Below are 21,924 nucleotides of genomic sequence, written 5' to 3' on the forward strand. Positions count from 1 at the left end.
AAAATCTCCTTAAAACTACAGTGAGATCTGCTTTTTCTTCTATCAACTTGACAAAAATAGGAAATAGTGGCAATAGCCAGGGCTGGTGAATGTGTAGGGCAATGGACACTGCCGCTTACACTTGATCTTGAGGGGGGGCGGGGGGTACAATTTCACAAAATCAAAATGTGAAATATTCATACATGTGCCTTAGCAGCTGTATTCTGAGAAATCTATCTTTTCAAAAAACTAGAAAGATGATAACAAGAAGGTATAGTCAGATAGCTAGAAATAGATAGATATTCAGATGTATAGATCTATTTATTTTATTTACTTTTATAATTTTTTTACTTTTCAATTACAGTTGACATAGTATTTTAGTTTCAAGTGTACAGTATAGTAGCTCTACTTACATATAAAGATGTTTTTTACAATTTTTAAAAATCCTCACCAGATGTCATATGTATTGATTTTATTTATTTATTTTTAAAGATTTATTTATCTATTTAATTTTAGACAGAGGGGAAGGGAGGGGAAAGAGAAGGAGAGAATGTCAATGTGTGGTTGCCTCTCATGCACCCCTACAGGGGGCCTGGCCTGCAACCCAGGCATGTGCCCTGACTGGGAACTGAACTCGTGACCTTTCAGTTTACAAGACGATGCTCCAACCAGCTGAGCCACACTGGCCAGGGCTGTGATATTGTTTGTAGTAGCAAAACGTTGGAAACAACCCCAGTGTCCACCAGTGGAATAAATAAATTGTTGTGTGGTCACATAGTGAACACCATCAGCAGCGAGAATAAACAAATATTGCCATGTGCGACAACAAAGGTGAATGTCATAAAGCATGTTGACCAAAAGAGTACGTACTATGTGATCCTGTGTTTAGGAAGTTCACAAAAAGCCCGCACTAATCTAAGCTGTCAGACGTAAGGATCCTGTTAACCTCAGTCGGAGTGCTGGGAGTGACCTGCTCTTGCCTGGGGTGCAGGTTCTGCAGGCGTACTCACTTCACGAAAATGCCTTGACCTGTACACTTACGAATTGTGCGCTGTTCTGAATGTATATTACACTTAAAGAAGAAGTTTATGCCCAGGCTGGGTGGCTCAGTGGATTGAGTGCCAGCCTGAGAACTGAAAGGTCACTGGTTTAATTCCTGGTCCGGTCAGAAGCCTGGGTTGGGGGCCTGGGAGGGGCAGCTGATCGATGCGTCTCTCCCATGCTGATGTTTCTCTCCCTCCCTTCCTGTCTCTCTAAAAGTAAATAAATGAAAATTTTAAAAATTAAAAAAAAGTTTACTAAAAAATAAGACAAAAACATACCCCAATAAGCATTCCAATTGTCTATAGAATAAATACATACATGCATAAATATTTCTCCAATTAAAAAATGACATTGAGCTTTCTATATTGAATACCAATATGAAAAGATGTAAGCAATATCTTGTTAGACACAACAGAAAAATACATGTCATTTATACATAATGTGATTCTTTTCTATTTAAAAATTATATATGTGTGTATGTCAATAAATTTAAATGTTAAAAATTTTGTTCAGGCATTGAAAATGGCTGGAAAAAATACCCACTGATATGTCACTGTTCTTTGGATTGGAACTCAAGGAGCTGGGGCTCCTTCCTGGGACCCTCTAACAAAGCCCAACAGGAAATTTAAGCTTCAGCTGAGTGAGCTGGGCCTTCACCTCTGTCAAAGTCTAGCCCTGGCCAGCCGGACAGAAGGGACTTAGGATCAGGGGTCTGGAAACAGTGTGAGAGGTGAGCCACCCCAGAACCCCTGAACAGCCAAATCAAAGCCTGGGGGGTGCATTTAAAGGCCCCCGCAGAGCAGGAGGACAGAAGTAGCCCTGCCCTCATGGGCTCCAGTGGTGATAGGGGTAGGGGAGAAAAGGGGACACAGCCCTACCCAAGGACGCCACTTAATTGTCACAGCCCTATGAGGTAGGTATGATTGCCCCATTTCTAGATCAGGACACCGAGGTTAAGTATGTTGCCCAAGGTCACACAGGTAGTAAATGGAACAGCCCCACCTGAAACCCAAATCTGTGTGAACCTCAGGTTGGGGCTCTGCACTAGGCTGGGGAGGGAGGGAAAGAGTGAAGATAGCAGGAAGCAACAGTCTGCCCCAGCAGGCAAAGGCTCCAAAACCCTGCCCACACACGGTCTTTGCAGGGCTCAGAGCCCCAGGAGCCCCCAGCCTCCCAGCAGTCACAAAAGCAGGTTCTACCCAGTGCCTGCATCCAAGCCACTGATCTGGGGTCAGGTCTCAACCACTAAATCTGGCTCCGGGGGCCACTCTGTTAACTCAGCACTGACACCTCAGGTTCCAGCCGCTGGCAGCCTAGAGGCAGGCGCTCTCCAAAATAGATCCCGGGGTGAGAGCCTGGTCACTTCTCTGCGCCTCTGCACACAGCACCCAACCCCTAATCTGCCAGCTCCCCCTCCACCCCTCACTCTCCCTGCCATTTCCCTCCACCCTCGGGTTCTGAGTCACTCTGGACCTGAAGCCTGGCTATTGGAAAGAAACAAAGGGTGGGGCAGCAGGCGGTGGTGGCTGGAACAGCCTGGGTCCTGGATTCAAGTCCCTAACATTTGAGCCAGAGGTGACTTGTGACTTAGCTGATTGTCTTAAGCAGCTTAAAATAAGTTAATTCATTGATCGTTGGGGGTGGGACGTCAGGGGCAGCAGGTTTGGGAGCCTACTGTACCAGTTATATTCAGTCCTTACAACTGTGAAGTGTCTCCATTTTACAGTCAAGGAAACTGAAGCTCAGAAGGGGAAGTAACTTGCACAAGGTCACCCACAGCTTGGACTCTGGAACCAAGGAAGACCTGGATTTTGAACCTGGCCCTGTTACTGGCTGTGTGGTCTTGAGCAACTTACTTTACCTCTCTGGGCCTCAGTTTCCTCATCTATAAACATGATATTGAATTAACATCCAACCTTAAAATCATTGGGAGGACTTAAAAAGGTAATGTTAAAATTCCTAGCATGATACCTGGCACAGAGAAAATCCTCAGGCAGTTATGATTAATTCAGTTATCCAACCAATGAGAGGATTCACTCCCTAAGAGTGGGGCTAGGCAAAGATTTTACCCTTCTCACATCAACCCAAGAGGTACTCCTCAGAGAAGCAGCATTTCTGTCCCATTTTAGCCCGAGACCATGAGTTCCCTGGGTGTGTGTGGCTGTGGTGCGGGCAGGCACATGGGGTGCGGGTGGTGTTTGGGAGAAGGTGGAACAGCTGGGGTGGGGAGAGTTGTCTCAGTCTGGAGTTGGGGGAGTCAGGGGAGGTCTAAACATGAGCTGGCTTCCAGACCTCGTTCTCAAAGTATGTCCCAACCGCCTGCTTGGACACCTTGGATGGTAAACAGGTTGTCACCCTCCAAGCCCCATGTGAACCTGATAAATCCTGGCAAAGCCAAGGAGAAGAGGGGAGGCTCATCTATAAATACTCCATGACTCAGGCTCCGTGTCCTGTTGAAAGAGTTGCTTGTGTTTATGACTCTGTCGCTCTGGGGAGGTGTTCCAGCTCAGGGAGGTAGGTCTGGGCCAGCCTGAGGTCTCAGGCCTTCCAGTTTGCTCTTCTAGGGCAAGTTTGGGTCTGGGGCAGGCCCACTATGGCTTGACTTAGGATCCAGTCCATTGTAAGATTCTGAGAAAATCTCTCACCTCTGTGAGCTTCTCGTCATCCAGGAAATGAACCATGTTGCTAATGGGCTGCAAGGCAGTCTGGGAGAATGTAGAGAAATTGAAGGACAATTGGAACTAGGGAGCTGGTTGGGGAAGACACATGACTTTGAGGTGACTACTCTGTGGGGTCAACCAGCAGACAGACAGAAAAGCGTAGCTGAATTTAGAAGAAAGATTAGCCTGGGATGGAGAGAAGAGTCCTTTGCTCAAGACTGTCTGAAGTGACTTCTGAACTTACAACCCCTAAAGAGCCTCTATTGCCTGGCTTTGGATGCTCTTTGTAGTACCCACCTCAGGGCCTTTGCACATACTGTGTGCTGTGCCTAGAATAGTCTTCCCCTTCCCGACTGAGATGTTACCTCTTCAAAGATGCCTTCCAAAACACTCTGTTTAAGTAGGAACCCATCTCATTACTACTGGACTCAACACCTATTTGATTTCTTCTTAATATTAATCAAAATCTATAATTATTTTTACTCAATTTCCTTGTCAGTTGTCTGTCCCCACCCCCTCCTCCCAACCCAAGAAAGTGTCTGTCTCATGGATGGAGAAATTAGATGGGCTATATCCATAGCTCCTGGCATATACTAGGAGCCTAACAAATATTTGTGGAATAAATGAATGATCCAGCCCCACCTACTTCCTAATATCCCCCCTTTTTTCTGATTCTCTGATCCTTTAAGACTGATTTTCTGCTATTTCCCCACCACACTCTTCTCATTCTCTTTTCCTGCATCCCTTCACTTGGCATGCCCTGTCTCCTCTGCCCCTTCAAACCCTGGACAAGGCTTACCTGTCATCAGATCTCCTACGGGAAGCCCGCACCCCTAGATCACGTGCCCTTGTGAAGTGAACCACATAAGCAACTCTGCCTGATGGCCCTGCTCCAAGCACCGCTACTTATATGTGACCTTCAGCGAGTCACTTCAGCTCCCTGGGTCCCATTTCCCCTAGTTCATTCTATCCTTGCAATTGTATCTAAGGGATATAACACAAAAGCAGAGAAAAGCCATGCCCAAAGATTTACTCTGAGGCATTATTGTATATAGGAGAAAATTTTTTAAACAACAAAAATGTTAAATGTTGCCCTAGCCAGGTCGTTTAGTGGGTTAGAGTATCGTCCCAATACACCAAGTTTGCAGGTTCAATTCCCGGTCAAGGGCACATACAAGAATCAATCACGGAATGCATAGATAGGTGGAACAACAAATCAATCTCTCTCTCTCTCTCCCTCCCTCCCTTCTTCTCTAAAATCAATAAATTAAAAAAAATTAATGTTAAATGTTAATAATAACAAAAGCTACTGTCTAATGAGTGACCAGGCCAGGCAGTGAGCAAAGCATTAACAGCTATGGTTAAGAGCGCAGGCTCTTAATCCAAATACAGAAAAGTACACAAGTAAGTGTGCAGTGGATGAGTTTTCACAAAATAAGTGTGGTCGGGGAAAAAGAACAAGTATGGTCGTGTAATCAGCAAATTGGGCAGTTTTGAGGACGGCATGAGCTGAGACCTGGAAAGTACTTAGAGCGCTGGTGGTTGAGGCTGGCGTTCCTTGCTCTTGTTGCGTGGGCACTGTGCCAAGCACTTTACATGCATTCTTTTTATTCAGTCCTCACAGTAACCCGCTGAGGTAGGCACTAATATTACCTTCGTTTCAAATAAAGAAACCGAGATTCAGAGAAGTTAAATATACTGGCCAACATCAAAGTTAGTAAATGACAGAGGTGAGAGAGGAACCCAAGTCTTTTGCCAAAACCCTCCTCCCAAGCTCTTTGATATACTGATTCCTCAAGATGTCCATTGCAGCATCGACTAATAAGTTTAAAAACTGGGTACTCAATGACCAACTTGGAAAACGGTGGTCTTCTGAATTCTTGAGTCAATTAAATAAATATTTATTGAGTACCTACTATGTGTCAGACTCCGTTGTAGGTACTAGAGATACAGAGCAAGCAAGTTTGTGTTCTGGGAGAAGACAGACATGGAAATAAATAAAGATAATTTCGGAGAGAAATAAATGCTAACAAGAAAATAAAGCAGGATAATGGGATGGAGAGAGACTTGCAATCAGGAGGACCGCTTTAACTGAGACATTCAAGGAAACCCCTCCCCGCCCCCTAGGAGGCGGCCTGAACACGGTGGAGAAGCCAGGCGTGCCGCAGCCTGGGGGAGGGCCATTCCCACAGAGCAACAGTACGTCTGGCATGTTTAAGGGACAGATAGAATATTACGCAGCCATTCTCAGATACCATTTTGAAAACTGAAACCTGGTAAAAAGTAAAATTAAAAAGTACAAGATACACTAGGATGATAACTATTCTAGTACCTGGGCACACCTCTTCCCAACCTTTGCTGGAAAGACAAAATTCTCAGAAAAGTGAAACAGTTATTTTATTGAAGTGAAGTGATTGTGAGGGGTTTTTTAATTTTGTTCTTTAAATATATATATATATATATGCTGTTATATTATTGTTTCTGTTTCTAATTTTTTTTAAGTAGAAGGAGGAGGAGGAGGAGGAGGAAGAGACAGAGGCGGAGGTGGAGAAGGAAGACAGTGAGAAAAAGCAGCATTCCAAGAGTCTCACACAGACCAAATAATACAGTTCCCTGGAGACTGTGAAGGCCACACAGGTGAGACAGATGTATCATCTTAGTGACCACGCTGTGTGATCTCAAGCAAGTCACACTTCTTCTCTCAGCCAAATACTGAACATGCAAGGTATCCCACTGCCTGGTACGCCCGCCAAAAGTGGGGTCCCTCACAGATGAAGGCACTGGTAAAGGAAAGCCTTTCTACTATTCCCGTGACGTGAACTTATGAGAATAACTTTTAAAGTGTATTTTATTGATTATGTTATTACAGTTGTCCCATTTTTCTCCCCTTTTTCCCCCTCCACCCTGCACACCCTTTCCCTTCAGCATTCCCCCCCTTAGTTCATGTCCATTGGTCATACATATAAGTTCTTTGGCTTCTCCATTTTCTAAACAATTCTTAACCTCCCCCTGTCTATTTTGTACCTACCAATTATGCTTCTTATTCTCAGTATGTTTTTCCCCATTCTCCTCCAGCCCCCCTCCCTGTCGATAACCCTCCATGTGATCTCCATTTCTGTGATTCTGTTCCTGTTCTAGTTGTTTACTTAGTTTGTTTTTGTTTTTTAGGTTCAGTTATTGATAGTTGTGTGTATGTTGTCATTTTACTGTCCATGGTTTTGATTTTCTTCTTTTTTTTTAGATAAGTCCCTTTAACATTTCATATAATAAGGGCTTTGTGATGATGAACTCTTTAATTTGACCTTATCTGGGAAGCACTTTATCTGCCCTTCCATTCTAAATGATAGCCTTGTTGGATAGAGTAATTTTGGATGTAGGTCCTTGCCTTTCATAACTTTGAATATTTTTTTCCAGCCCCTTTTTGTTTGTAGGTAACCCTCTCCTTTTCTCTTGCTACTTTTAAGATTCTCTCTTTATCTTTAATATTTGGTAATTTAATTATGATGTGTTTTGGGGTGCTCCTCCTTGGGTCCAACTTTTTTGGGACTCTCTGAGCTTCCTGGACTTCCTGAAAATCTATTTCCTTTGCCAGATTGGGGAAGTTTGCCTTCATTATTTTTTCAAACAAGTTTTCAATATCTTGCTCTTCTTATTCTTCTGGCACCCCTATGATTTGGATGTTGGAACATTTAAAGTTGTTCCAGAGGTTCCTAAGCCTCTCCTCATTTCTTTTTGAATTCTTGTTTCTTCATTCTGTTCTGGTTGAATGTTTCTTTCTTCCTTCTGTTCCAAATTGTTGGAGCCCCGGTTTCCTTCCCTTCACTGTTGGTTCCCTGCATATTTTGCTTTATTTCACTTTGTATAGCCTTCACTTCTTCATTTGTTTTGTGACTGCACTCAATCATTTCTGTGAGCCTCCTGATTACCAGTGTTTTGAACTCTGCATCTGATAAGTTGGCTATCTCCTTGTCACTTAGCTCTTTTTCTGGAATTTTGATCTGTTCTTTCATTTGGACCATATTTCTTTGTCTCTGTGCACCTGTTATGTTGTAAGGGGCAGAGCCTTAGGTATTTGCCAAGGCAGGGCAACCTACTTCACTGTTGTTGCGGCGCTATATGTGGGGGAGGGATCAAAGAGGGAACAATACTGCTTGCTGAGCTCTCAGCTGGCTTTCAGTCACTTCTCCCACTACCCACAAGTGAGTTTCACCTTTCTGGTGCTGATTCCTGGATGAGTAGGACCCTATGGGTCCCTCCAACAGACTACTGTGAGGCTGGGAATTTCTCCCACTGCTGCCTCAAGCCCCACAAATTTTTACAGCCAGAGGTTTTGAGGCTTTATTTCCCTGTGCTGGAACCCTGGGTTGTGTGGTCTGTGTCACTCCCCAGTTGTTCCTCCCAGTTTATCCGCACTTGAATGTGGGAAATCCAGGTCCACCAGCCACCACCTTGCCACATGTCCTCTCCACCCCAGCTGCCCATCTCCTCCCTTCCTACCAGTCTGGATGAATGTTTCTTCCTTAACTCCTTGGTTGTCAGTCTTCCATACAGTTCAATTTTCTGGCAGTTCTAGTTGTTGTTTGTTTTTAAATTGGTTCTTGTCCTTCTTTTGGTTGTGCGAGGAAGCGAAGCATATCTACCTACTCCTCTATCTTGGCTGGACAGAGTAACTTTTTTTTTAAATAGCACAGAAAAGAAACATTTAATCATTAATACAAATAAATAGGGAGAATGAGATGACAAGCCACAGACTGGGAGAAAGTACTTGGAAAAGACATATTTGATAGAGAACTGTTATTCAACATATACAAAGAACTCTTAAAACTCAACAAAAAAATTAGCAACCCAATTACAACATGGGCAGAAGATCTGAATGGGTCACCAGAGGAGATATATAAATAGCAAATAAGTTCATAAAAAGTTGCTCAACACCCTATGGCATAAGGGAATCATCTCAAATTGAAACAATGAGATACCACTGCACACCCATTAGAATGGCCCAAAACCAAACCCTGACAACCACATACTGGTGAGGATGTGGAGCAACAGGCACCTCACTCACTGCTGCTGGGACCACAAAATGGCACAGCAGTCTGGTGATTTCTTACAAAACTCAACAGGCCCTTACCGCACAACACAGCAGCTGTGCTCTCCGGTGCCGAGCCAGATGGGTTGAAAACATACGTCCACACAAACACCTGCACATGGATATTTGTAGCAGCTTCACTCATCATTTTCAAAGCTTAGAAGCAACCAAAATGTCTTTCAGTAGGTGAATGGACAAGTAAACTATGGTACAGAATATTATTCAGCACTTAAAAAAAAAAAGAGCTATCAAGCCACACAAAGACAAGGAAGACAGCGAAAGGCATATTACTAAGTGAAAAAAATCAATCTGAAAAGGGTACGTACCATATGATTCTATCACATGAAATTCTGAAAATGGCAAAAATATGGAGACAGTAAAGAGTTCAGTGGTTGCTAGAGGTTTGGGGAGAGGGAGAGATTAACAGGTGAAGCACAGGGGATTTTTAGGGCCGTGAAAATATTCTGTATGATACTTTACTGGTAGATGCATCTACCAGTGGTCCCCTCATATGACTTGTCAAAACCCATTCTCACAAAGGGGAACCCCTCATGTAAATTATGGTCTTTGGGTGACAAGGACCTGTCAATGGCAATTTGTTGATTGTACCATTCTGGTGCAGATGTTGATGGTGGGGGAAGCTGTGGGGTTGGGAGGAAACAGGAGGTATACGGGGACTCTCTGTACTTCCTGCTCCATTTTGCTGTGAAACTAAAGTGCTCCAAAAAATAAAGGCTATTTATTTTTTAAAAAATCAATATAAGAAAACAAAGAAGCATGGTCTGGTATAATTGTTAGGTCCGGTGGGGAATGGGAAATTCCTGGAAGATCTTTCTTCCCTGAGGTCTGCCACCCCTGCCACGGGAAGGAACAAGAAAGAAGTCCTGTGTAAAAAGAGACTGGACTACCAGCACCTGCTCTTCACTGCACACTTACTGTGTGCCAAGCCCTGTGCTTTACATGAATCGCTTCAATTGTTCTTTCAACAGCCAAACACAAATGTTTGTATTACACGAGGGTTGAAAATTTCTATTATTCCCAATTAACAGCTGACGAAACTGAGGCCAAGGGATATAGATTTCCCTAGTCACCTGACCATCTGAGCCCAGAGGTTGACCTCTAGGCCATTAGGCAGGTTGGGGGGCTCTCTCAGCCCCCTTCAATCTCCAACATTCTACGATTCCATAAGTTGATTTGTCTCCTCTGGGGGCCCAGTTGGGTGGCCCTGCTGACTTGGGCAGTGGATCCCTGGGAGGACAGTGCTGTGCCCTGAGGGGACTGAGACTTTGACTGCCTGGAGCTTGCTTTTACGAAGGAATTTCGCACCTTCTCACATCCTACACTGTAGGTGGAGGGTGTCTAGCAGGAGAAGCGGCCAAGTGCTGCCTTGGAGGCTGGGAAAGGCTGCTCCCACAGCCACCTGTTCCTGGGCCCCACCCTCTCCACCTCTCCACCTTCATTTGAAATGCTAAATCCAAGAGCCGGTGGGACCAGTGGGGTATTAATAACTAGACTTTTGACTTTTGTGATGAGGGATAGAGTGAAGAGATGAAATGGAGTCACTATAGTCGAGCTGCTAAATTATAAAATGAAGTAGGTTAAGGCACAAGGAAACAATGCTATTCTTGTTTTACCGAGCCTGAGAACTTAAATTTTAGAACTGTCCAATTCGGTATCAATGCCTGGATATACATTAACCCTCCAGATAACCCTCTGATTACCGCCTAAAGGACTAAGGTATCCAGACCACTGACATCCATTATCTAGACTCTATCATCTGGAAGATCACGATCTTGGACCAATCTTGAGGCTAAAAATGCAGGACTGATCTTCTCAAGAATGTACTTTTTACTATAGAACTCTTCTCTTTCTTCTTCAGGACACTCTGGGTATTGCCTAGTTGTGCCTTGAACAAATCTTCATTATTTATTTCTAGCCAAAGCCTCATGACTCTTTCTGAGTTCATTCGACAGTGCTAATTAGAAAGGCATTCCTGCCCAGGTATGTGCTAACCGAAGGGTCACTGGTTCGATTCCTGGTCCGGGTACATGCCTGGGTTGTGAGCTAGGTCCTCAGTTGGGGGTATGTGAGAGGCAACTGATCTCTCCAACATCTCTCCCATAGGTGTTTCTCTCCTTTTCTTTCTCCCTTCCTTCTCTCTCTAAAAAATAAAAATCTTTTTTTAATAAGGTTTCCCTCCTGGCAGCCAAGACAGATGAGTACCTTTTTGACCCATTACTCCAAGTCTTTCACAGCCCTGAAGAGGATGAGGGTGGCAGAACAATGATAATAATCACAGCCACCCATTTTTTTTGAGTGCTGTAGGTGCCAGGTCGCAGTGACAGACGTTTTGCTCACATTGCTGCATTCAGTCCCTTCAGTGTTTCTAGGATCTCCATTTTCTGTGTGGGAAGTGGAGCCTCGTGAGAGGTCAAGTAACTTGCCCCAGATCACACAGTAGGGGAATAGCTGGGCAGGAACTGAAATCCTATCTGCCAGCAGCACCAAGCCCTCCCGTGGTGGGTAAGAGCCAGCGACAGGCATTCTGCTCGGGCACAATAAACACTGTGGCCCAGTTTCATTAACTTCCAGGAACAGAGTCGACTGGGATGGGACAGGAGAGGGGGAGGAACTTCCAGGAAGCCACCTCTTGCGTGGACAGGAGGACCTGGCCTGTTGGCCCAGGCTTCCCGACTGCCCTAGGGGGCAGGAACAGCGCCAGCCTGGGAGAGGGGCCCTCCCAGGCTTCTGGCGTGGGGAATCAGGTGACAGGAACATGTGCCCCTGCCCAGGGAAGACACAGTTCCGCTTGGAGCAGGCCTTGACCCCTTTGCTCACCTCTTCTCTTTTGGTTCTGGTTTTCCATGCCTCACTCCTTCTCTCCTTTGAGGTGCCTGACTACTTGGATCCTCCCAGGAGACAGGGTCAACCACAGGGAGAGGAAAGCAAAGAGGCTTGGGGTCACAAAGGCCTTGAATTTAGGCTTTTGACATGAGCTCTTGAGGGGCAGCGTGCCCTAGTGCTTAATTAAGCCTGAGGCCTCTGGAGCCAGATTCTGCTAGATCTCCCTCCCTGGTCACTTAGGGCTGTGTAGCTTTGGTGAATTTCCTTAACCTCTCTGTGCCTCAGTTTCCCCATCATAAACAAAATGGAAATTAGACATTCATCAAGGAAACTTTAAAAATCATTTCCTATCATTCCATCATTCAACATAACCACTGAGACCATTGCACTCCATTTCCTTCTGATTTTTTTTTTAAGTTGGGCAACTCTAAGACTTTTTCACTTAATATCTTATCCTAAGCATTTCCTGTAATCATTCCATAGATTTTGATTGAGAGTCTGCTATGTGCTGAGCATCGTTCCAGGCTCTGGGTAAACGACAGCTAGCAGAACAGACAAACCCTCTCTCTCCAGGAGCTTACATTCCACTTGGCATCGCTCTATTGCCTTCAGAACACAATCTTTTTTTTTTTTTTTCCAATTACAGTTTGCATTCAATATTATTTTGTATTAGTGTCAAGTGTTTAGATAATCATATCCTTTACAAAGTGATCCCCTGATATGTCAAGTACCCACATGGTGCTGTACATAGTTATTTTAATATTATTGACTATGTTCCCTATGAGAACTCATTCTTTTACATCGAGGTCTCATTTACATGCAGTAGAGAGCACAAATGTGAAGCGTGGAGTTCAGTGGATTTTTACATATATATTCAACCGTGTAACTGCCGCCCAGACCGATGTACAGAACATTTCCGTCACCCCAGAAAATTTTTTTCACCTTTCCATCAATAACCACCCCTCTTCCCCCCAGCTAATCTGGCTCTATCCACATAGATTGCTTTACCTGTTTAAGAACAGGATCTGCTTTTTTTTGAGAATGTCTGCTTTTTAATTGGCTCAGAATATTCTGTACTATGGGTATGTTGTTGGACATATATTTTGCTTTTTGTTTCTCATGGTTATCGACAGTGCTACAGCGAATGCCACATTTCTAATATCTCCTCGGGCTAGACTCTCAGGAGTGGGGTTGATGATTGAATCTCGGTAAATATTGACAGACTGCTTTCCTTCAATGTTGTGCAGGTCCAACGACAGTGGGAGGAAGAAGCTATGGGCGCACAGCCTAACTAGAGTCCATCTCGGTCACCTGTATTCTTAGGTTGTTTTAGTGAGAATCCTCAGCATATAATACTGTGGGGTAGCGCGTCTCCACGAAAAGTTTGACTGGCATGAGGACTCACAAGACAGGATCTTTCTTGATTTTGGGACTCAGCTTCATGACTTTAGAATTGTGCAGAGCTGGCCCTGGCTAGTGTGGCTCAGTGGATCGAGCACCTGCTTGAGAACCGAAACATCACTGGTTCAATTCCCAGTCAGGGTACATGCCTGGGTTGTAGACCAGGTCCCCAGTTGGGGGCGTGCAAAAGGCAACTATTCGATGTTTCTCTCACTCTCTTTCTCTGTCCTTTCCCCTCTCTCTAAAAATAAATAAATAAAATCTTAAAAAAAAAAAAGATGCAGATCTGGTGAGAAGGAACAACAGAGATGTGGAGAGATGGCATCTTTACATTCAGCTCAACGGACTCCCTGAGCTCTGAGTCCTGAAGGAAAATGGAGTTCAGGCAAGCATTCTTTGATGGCTCACCCTTTCCACCCTAAATCTGCAAACCCCAGATCCTGTGCAGTCTTCCCACTGCCCTTAAATCTTCTAATTCTCCCATCTTCCGGATCATAGCCTGGTCCTGACACCATCATCTCTCTCCTCAACCTTTGCAACTGACCTCCCTACATCCCTCTTGCCCACACTTGGTCCCATTTCCATCTGGCAGCTAAAAGTGATCTTTTATTATTTTTTATATTTTTTAAGATTTTATTTATTTATTTTTTTAGAGAGGAGAAGGGAAGGAGGAAGAGAGGGAGAGAAACATCAATGTGTGGTTGCCTCTCACATGTCCCCAACTGGGGACCTGGCTCGCAACCCAGGCATGTGCCCCGACTGGGAATCGAACTGGCGACCCTTTGGTTCACAGTCCTGCGCTCAATCCACTGAGCTACACCAGCCAGGGCTAAAAGTGATCTTTTAAACTGGAAATCTGATTATGTTTAAAACCTCTACTTAAAAACCCCTTGGTGATGGAAGGGTTTGGTAATGAAATGGATAAACAAAAAAAATCAGTGGAAAAATGGATATACGAAATGTGCTTATACATGGTGGAGCAAAAGTAGGTTTACACTTGTTTGTATGGAAAGTAATGAAATCATTAATTAACAATAAAACAAGAATAAACTCTGCTTTGTGCACTCACAACTATAAACCTACTTTTGCCCCACCCTGTATATACACAAGGGAAGATTATTCAGCCTTAAAAATAAAGACATTCTCACACTTACTACAACATGGATGAACCTGGAAGACATTGTGCTAAGTGAAAAAAGACTGACATGAAAGGCCAAATACCGTGTGATCCGGCTGACACGAGTTACCTCGAACAGTCAAATTCATAGAGACAGACAGTGAGAGGGGCCAGCGGGTGAGGGGAAGAGGGGATGGAGTGTCATGTTTTAATGGGCACACGGAGTTTCCTTTCAGAGAGATGAAAGTTTTGGACATGGATAGTGGCAGTGGTTGCACAACAATGTAAACATAGTTAATGCCTCTGAACTCTGTACACTTAAAATGATTAAACCAATAAATTTTTTAAAATATTCTTATTTATTTATTTTTAGAGAATGGGGAAGGGAGGGAGAGAAACATCAATGTGTGGTTGTGTCTTGCGCACCCCCTACTAGGGACCTGGCCCACAACCCAGGCATGTGCCCTGACTGGGAATCGAACTGGCAACACTTTGGTTTGCAGGCCAGAACTCAATCCACTGGGCCACACCAGCCAGGGCTAAACCAGTAAATTTTATGTTATGCACATTTTGTCACAATTAAAAAAAAAACCCATCGATGACCCATTACTTTGATCCCAAAACCCATTAACATGGTCAACACCTTACCAGATCTGGCCTTGCCTTACCGTCACAACTCTTCCCCCTTCAGCTGGAATCTGAACCTGTTAGGAAACAGAAATGGAAGACAGATGGAAAGAGAAAGATACAGGCTTTATTATGGATAGTGTTGGGCTGGAGACAAGGTTTGTACCTATAGCCACCGTGGAGCTTCCTAACAACTCCCTCCATCTGTTGCCTTTCACCAAATCATGATTTTAACTTCCAGCTCAGTCTTTGGTAGAGCAGCTGGGCGTATATATTCCCTCTGCCTAGGATGCTCTTCCCTCCACAGTTTGCTTGGCTATTCACCACTCATTAGTCATTGCTTGATGTAAATGTCACATGCTCAGAGAGGCCTTCCATGATCCAAACGACCCATCCTCCCTCCACTCCTTGCCTTCTCACTAATCTTGTGGCTCCTAGAGCTTCTTCTTCCTAACACTTTCCACAGCTGTACATATATATAATCTCCCCATGATCACTTGTGGAAGTAAACGACAACGTAAGCTCCGTGAGAGCAGGCCCTCCGCATGCTTTGTTTATGGCCACTCCCCCAGTGCCTGGCTCAGTGCCTCACTCCTAGGCCCCCACGCATGTTGAGGAACAATATATTCACCAGCACTGCTCTCAGGGAGAGTTCCGTGACCTGTTGGAAGGTGACATTCGGTGCTGAGGAGCAGGCCTTTTTGTTTTGTGATGTGGGGTCTGCGTGTTGATCCAGGGCCCAATGGCTTGGGGCCATAAAGAAGCTAAGGGCGGTTACCTGGGGCCTCCTTCTCTATCCGTCCCCAAACAGCACTCAGCCATCCCCGGCTCCAGATAACTATTGACCGAATATTCAAAGAATGTCAGCTTGAAGGAGTGTCCAAGTGTCTCATCTTGACCCTGAAACCTCAATTTAAATGACACCTCCTTTCAAAAGCTTTCCCTGACCTCCCATACCCTTCACGTAAGAACGGTTTAGGGTTCCCTCCTCTAGGCACATGCAGTACCTTCTGGTACTAATCACATAGTACTGTCTCTGCCTGTAGTTTCTCCCTACTGAACTATAAGGACCATGAGGGTGGGGGCCTTGTCTTCTTGTTCTCTGCTTTGTCACCAGCATTTAGTACGATTTCTTACATATAGTAAGGGCTCACTAAATAGTAGTTGACTTAATGAATAAAGTGTCCACCATGTTGGCCCCTTGGGGTGGGGCATAGGTTGTGACATTTGCTAGCTGCCCCCTAAGCCAGTCAGTAAACTCCCACCCACCAGGACATAGACTTTGGTCAGGGAAGGACCCACAACCCTAGACTAGCCAATCAGATCCAAAAAGACTCAATTCCAGGACTGTAGTTTGGGGAATGGAGAAGCTGACTTTCTCATTCCTGTGGGATTCGGGATCCAAATTGGTGAGTGTAAATCCCCCGGAGCACTGCCGACCACCTGAGCCCGTGAGAGGAGCCAGCATAAAGATGAAGTCAGCATTGTGGAAGGCACAGTGGAGGAAGCTGAGTCTTTGGTGACAATGTGAGCTGCTAAATCAACCTTTCCAGAAATTAGCCTTCCCATCTCCATTCTTCTCAGGCACATGTGCCAATCATTTCCCTTTAAGTCAGTTTGAGTTGGGTTTTTGCCCTTGTAACACGCAGCATCCAGAAGGGTCAGAGGCAGCCAAGCTTCAATATCATAGTACCTTCTGGGGAGCTAAGTGAACCCTCACTTTGTGATGCCCTTGGGACCCTGTAGTGCTGCCCTCAACTCCTCACCCACCATAGCTCTCGGACAGGGACACCCCCAGCAACAGTTCTTGGTGCCAAGGGCAGGGGGTGTGGAGCTAGGTCTAAACTACCAGTTGCTCCAGTAATTCTCAGTCCTCACCAAGGAGCCAACTAGGATCTGTACAAAGACAAAGCGGCTAGTTATACCTGGTACATGACCTTCTTGGGCCCCTAAATCACTTGTCTGAGGGCTGGATCAGAAATAAACGTTTCGGTCTTGTTGGTACAAGCACAGTGGAAGTGTCAGATCAAAGAATCAGAGTGTCAGATCTGGGAGGATCCTTAGACGTGAGCTGGTCAGACCCCTCATTATGCAGATGGGGAAACTGAGGCCCAGAACTGGAAGGAGCCTTACTCAAGGTCGCACAGCCTGTTAGTGCCAGAGCTGGCGCTCTCCTTAAAGTAGTTTCCTCATTGGTCTTCCCCTGCAGAGATGGGGCAGGGGATACCCCAGCTTGGGAAGGAAGGCGGGGGGAGGGGGGGGGCGGAGGAAACACTGATGGGAACTCTCCCTGCGATGGCAAGGTAGGAGCTGCCCCCCAAAGCGTTACTGGCAGGCCTGGTGAGTCATCCTTAATAACTGATAGCTTTCCTTATTTTTTATTTTGAGAGAGAGAGAGAGAGAGAGAGAGAGAGAGAGAGAGAAAAAACCCACCAATTTGTTGTTCCACTTATTTATGCATTCATTGTTTGCTTCTTGCACGTGCCCTGACCAGAGATCAAACCTGCAACCTTGGCGTTATCAGGACGATGCTCTAACCAACTGAGCTACCTGGCCAGGGCTGATAGCATTGTGATAACGCTTTGTTGCTGGGTCAGGGTGAAATGACTGACTTCGGAGAGCACTCGGTTTCTGAGAAATCTGGTGGGAAAAGGGACAAACAGACTTGCCTTGAAGCTGCGCTTGCACAGCAAGTGTGCTGGTGTTACTTAGACTAGGGTTTCTTAATTTCCACACTATCGACATTTTGAGCTGGACAATTTTTTGTTGTGGAGGCTGACCCATGGCCCTGTAGGATGTTTAGCTGTATCCCCGGCCTCTACCTACTGGATGCCGCCTGTAGCACCTCCTAGTTGTGATAACCACAAATGTCTCCAGACACTGACAAATGTCCCTTGAGAAGCAAAATTGCCCCATTTGAGAACCACTGACTTAACTGTATGTTTAAGTAACTAAGAAGGTATGACAGAGATTCCTCTAAAAGAACAGAAGAGATAAATATATATATTGGGTTGGCCAAAAAGTCCGTTTAGTTTTTTTTCCATAAAATAAAGGACACATTTTTCATTTTCACCAATAACTTTACTGATTTTGATATTTTGAGTATGTCAGCTATCCCCCGTGTGGTAGAACACTGATTATTCTCAATTAATGTCTCTATTTGGTCACTATCAACTTCAACTGGTCTACCCAACTGTAGAGCATCATCCAGAGAGAAATCTCCAGCAAGAAACTTCGCAAACCACTTTTGACACATTCAGTCACAGCATCTTCTCCATACATGGCACAAACCTGTCCTTTGTGTTTCAGTTGTGTTTTTGCCTTTCTTGAAATAATAAAGCATAATATGCCCAAAATGTTGCTTATTTTCTTCCATCTTCAATATTAAAATGGCTGCACAAAAATTCACCAATTTTGATAAGTGTTTTTAAATGCACGCTGAAATGACAGCTGTCATAGTACAATCTAATGAAATTATTTTGAATGAAGTTAAAGACAACTAAGCACTACAAGAGCCATCTTAAGGTAAAAAACCCAAACGAACTTTTTGGCCAACACTATATAAATGGAGCTACCCAGCCCTAAAAAAAAAAGAAGAGAAAATCATCAGAAGGATGGTCAGCCCTGGTCACCTACCAGGAACCGGTGACCTTATGCTTTGCAGGAGGATGCCCAACCAACTGAGCCACACCGGTCAGGGCTCCACCTTCCCTTTCTTGATCACTTTCTTCTTTCATCACTCCTATTCCTACTTAGAAAACAATTAATCAATTTTCCAGGAAAAATTAATATATGCATTCATGCTAAAGTGAGACAAGCAGTACACAATAGTTAGTAGAGGTTAAAACACCAGCATTATATGAGTACTTCACTGTATGTAAACTGTATCTCAAAATATTAATTAAAGAACATAGGCATTAGTCAGACCTGGGTTCAAGTTCCAATTCAGATATTTCCTTGCAATGAAACGTTGGACAAGTCTCCTCACCTCTTAGAACCTCCATTTCCTCAGTTGTAAAAGGGTGTGTACCTCCCAGGATAACTAGAGTAAATGAGATGATGCTTAAATAGCACTTTGCACAGTGCCTGACACGGTAGGTAATATGCATATTACCTATTTTTATTTCTATTACTTATTTACATTTATTTATCTATTGTTCGCAGTTGAAACTGCTCTCTGATGATCTGCTTCCTGGAGATCCAGTCTAATTAGGGGCATCTCCACTTGCCTTTTCCTATGTGGCCCTTTGTTCATACAGGAAAAGGTCCTATAGGACTGAAAACATGGAATCTTGGCTCCACCAGTGACTTATCAGGAACTTAAGTTACTGGGTCCTTCTGAGTTTGTTTCCTCAGCTATAAAATGGTGTACCAGTACTAACTACTTCGTGCATCTAGTGAGATTCATAGATGGCATTATCTTCTAGACAGGTCTGGGAATTCAGATCAGAGTGGGCTGGGGCAGCAGCTGCACTAATAGAATGCGCCACCAGAGGGTGGGCTTGCCACACTCAAGTTCCCACCTAGTTCAGACGTTCATTTTTTGAGCGTGGTTGTCTAAACTATTATGAAAAAAATTCAAACGTACACAAAAGTTGAATGGTATAACAAACCCCGTGTTACCAGCACTAGGTTGCAACAACTACCAATATTTTACTAATATTCTTCCCTCTATTTGTCTGTTATGCTGCCTGTGGAGTATTTTAAAAGCATATCCCAGAACTCTCACTTTTATTTTATCCATAATACATCACTGTGCAGTTCCGATTTTTTATTGATTCTAGAGAGAGGCTAAGACAGGGAGAAAAAGGGAGAGAAACATCAGAGTGAGAGAGACATCAATCAGTTGCCTCCTGCATATACCCGGACTAGGGACTGAACCTGCAACTTAGGTATGTGCCCTGACCAGCAATGGAATGAGTGACCTTTGGGTTTACAGGACGTCGCCCAATCGAGTCACACCAGCCAGTGCTCTATTTTTTTTTAAGGTTTCATATCTATAAGCACTGTGAAATTATCACACTTAACAAAGAACTATAATTCCTTGACTTAACCTATTGGTTCATGTTTTAAATGTCATGATTGTACCAAAGATGTCTTTTGACAGTTGGCTCACTTAAACCAGGATTCAAATGTTTTTGCATTTGCTGAAGTCCTGACTTTTATGCTTTAATATTCTACCTTCCTTTTTATTTTCATGCCATTAGTTTGTTGCGGAAACCAGATTACTTGTCCCGTGGAACGTCCACATTTTAAGTTTGGCTGATAGTGGTGATAGCATGTCCCCCACGTTTCTGGCAACCTGTTCATTAGACTGTGGCGTGATTAGGCTTGGGTTCTTTTTCTTTTTTTACAAGCAAGATTTTTCATGGAGAGCACTTAGTGATTTTAAGATTGGTTCGTGGATTCACTATCAGCCTAAGCTCTCTATCACAAAGTTCCCCAACAGTGTTCAACCCAACTGTTTTAGCGTCAGTTTGTGATCATTGCCTATGATTTGCAAAATCATGCTTTTCTAATGTTATCATCTCTTCTGTGTTTATTTGTGGGTAAGCTTTGTCCGGTAGAGCTCCCCCGGCTGTTGAGGATGAGAATAAGTCTACCAAGACATGATCTGCTTGGGGAGGAAAGGTGGCCAATATCTCAGAGGAGAAGGACCTTGAGCCTGTTCCTCAATGGGCTTTTATTGGGTTTAGTTGGCACAGGAATACAGGGCATATATAGTAAAGCTCATCCGTCATTGTCAGGCAGTAATGATCAAACAATAGGTAACATTAAAAGAACTATAGGGCTTATTCTGAGTCAGGGTCATTTGGGAAACAAACTCATTTTATGCCTGGACCCTTATCATTTAAACTGAGAAACTGAGGGTATTCTTAGCAAAGCAGGTTTCACAGGATTTCATGCATTCTTTCTTAGGCTTGATTGCCCCTGGGGAACCGTCCATTCCAGCACAGGGCCACACCTGCCTCTGGCATTGTTTTAGGCTTAAATCAGATGGGGGTTACAGGCAGCCCAGAGATTAAAAGACTTTTTACAGATAGAATGAGGACTCAGGCTATGACAAAGCCTAGGGGTATGGGTCCATCACCCCTTTTCTATAGTCCCCTAAGTCCTTCCCTGATGGCCTCTTCGGGACCATGCCTGTCTTAGGTCATCCCTGCCTTGAGGAATCTTACCCGTCATTAGCTAACCAGTCACCCACCTGGGGCCAAGCAGGGTGAGGTAAAGGGGGCAGAGGCTACGCTCCTGCTGGGAAGATGAGCTTTGTCTCCTTAGTGATTTATGGTCCCAGGGTCTCTCTCTCAGGCTTAGCCATGGGGGGTTACAGCTTGTGGAACCAGACAGGGTGGTTCCCGACATTTATTAGTTGGAATTCTTCTATAAAAATAACTTTTCTTGTGATGGATGTTAACTAGACTTATTGTGATTTCACTATATGTTTCAAATCATTGTTGTATACCTGAAATTAATGTCAATTATAGCACAAACTTAAAAATACAACCTTATCTACTATTTGGTTACCTGGAATAAAACCCATTAAGGAAAGAGTAGGAAAATATTTGATTATTTCCCTTTATTTATTAATGCTCAGAGTAAACTAGTTGATTCCCTACAAAATTCCAATGGCAACAAATGTGTTTTCTTTAAGTATCATTATTAATGGATTTTTACACTTTTTAATGTATTGTAATCTATTAGTCATTTTTCTTTTAATGTTCAAATTGTTCCATCTTTGGCCAGTAGGGTCCCTTACAAAGTCATTGTTACCTCAATAGTCTGATATTTTCCTGACTTCCAGGCACAAAATGCCCAAGCTCATCTTTCCTGCTCCAGATCTGGAACCAGCCATTTATCAAAGTAGTCTTGAATTTAATTTTTAATTTGTTTAAATTAGAAAATGGTATTTAGAGACCAAATCTGTCCACTAGTGGTGCTCAATACTACTAAGCTGGTCATTGAATCTAGGCAGAACTGAAAAGTACATTTTTTTGTCCTGGCCAGGTAGCTCAGTTGGTTAGAACATCGTCCCGCTACAAGTGTTTTGGATTTGATCCCCAGTCAAGGCATATACAAGAATCAACCAATGAAGGCATCAGTAAGTGGAACAACAAATCGATGTTTCTCTCTCTCTCCTTCTCTAAAAATCATTGATTTCTTTAAAA

General features: G+C 43.9%; 1 long non-coding RNA gene across 1 annotated transcript in view; it reads right to left on the bottom strand.

Annotated features, from left to right (window-relative positions):
• The window catches only part of LOC128780437 (uncharacterized), a 32,940-nt gene that overhangs the window by 8,238 nt on the left and 2,778 nt on the right, over window positions 1-21,924 (bottom strand). Inside the window, exons 2-3 of the long non-coding RNA XR_008426336.2 lie at window positions 18,395-18,506; window positions 14,800-14,835 (exon numbers count right to left, since the gene is read on the bottom strand). This is a non-coding gene — a long non-coding RNA (uncharacterized lncRNA). The remainder of the gene's footprint in view (window positions 1-14,799; window positions 14,836-18,394; window positions 18,507-21,924) is intronic.

This window comes from Desmodus rotundus, chromosome 3, assembly GCF_022682495.2.
Source record: "Desmodus rotundus isolate HL8 chromosome 3, HLdesRot8A.1, whole genome shotgun sequence".
Lineage (NCBI taxonomy): Eukaryota > Metazoa > Chordata > Mammalia > Chiroptera > Phyllostomidae > Desmodus > Desmodus rotundus.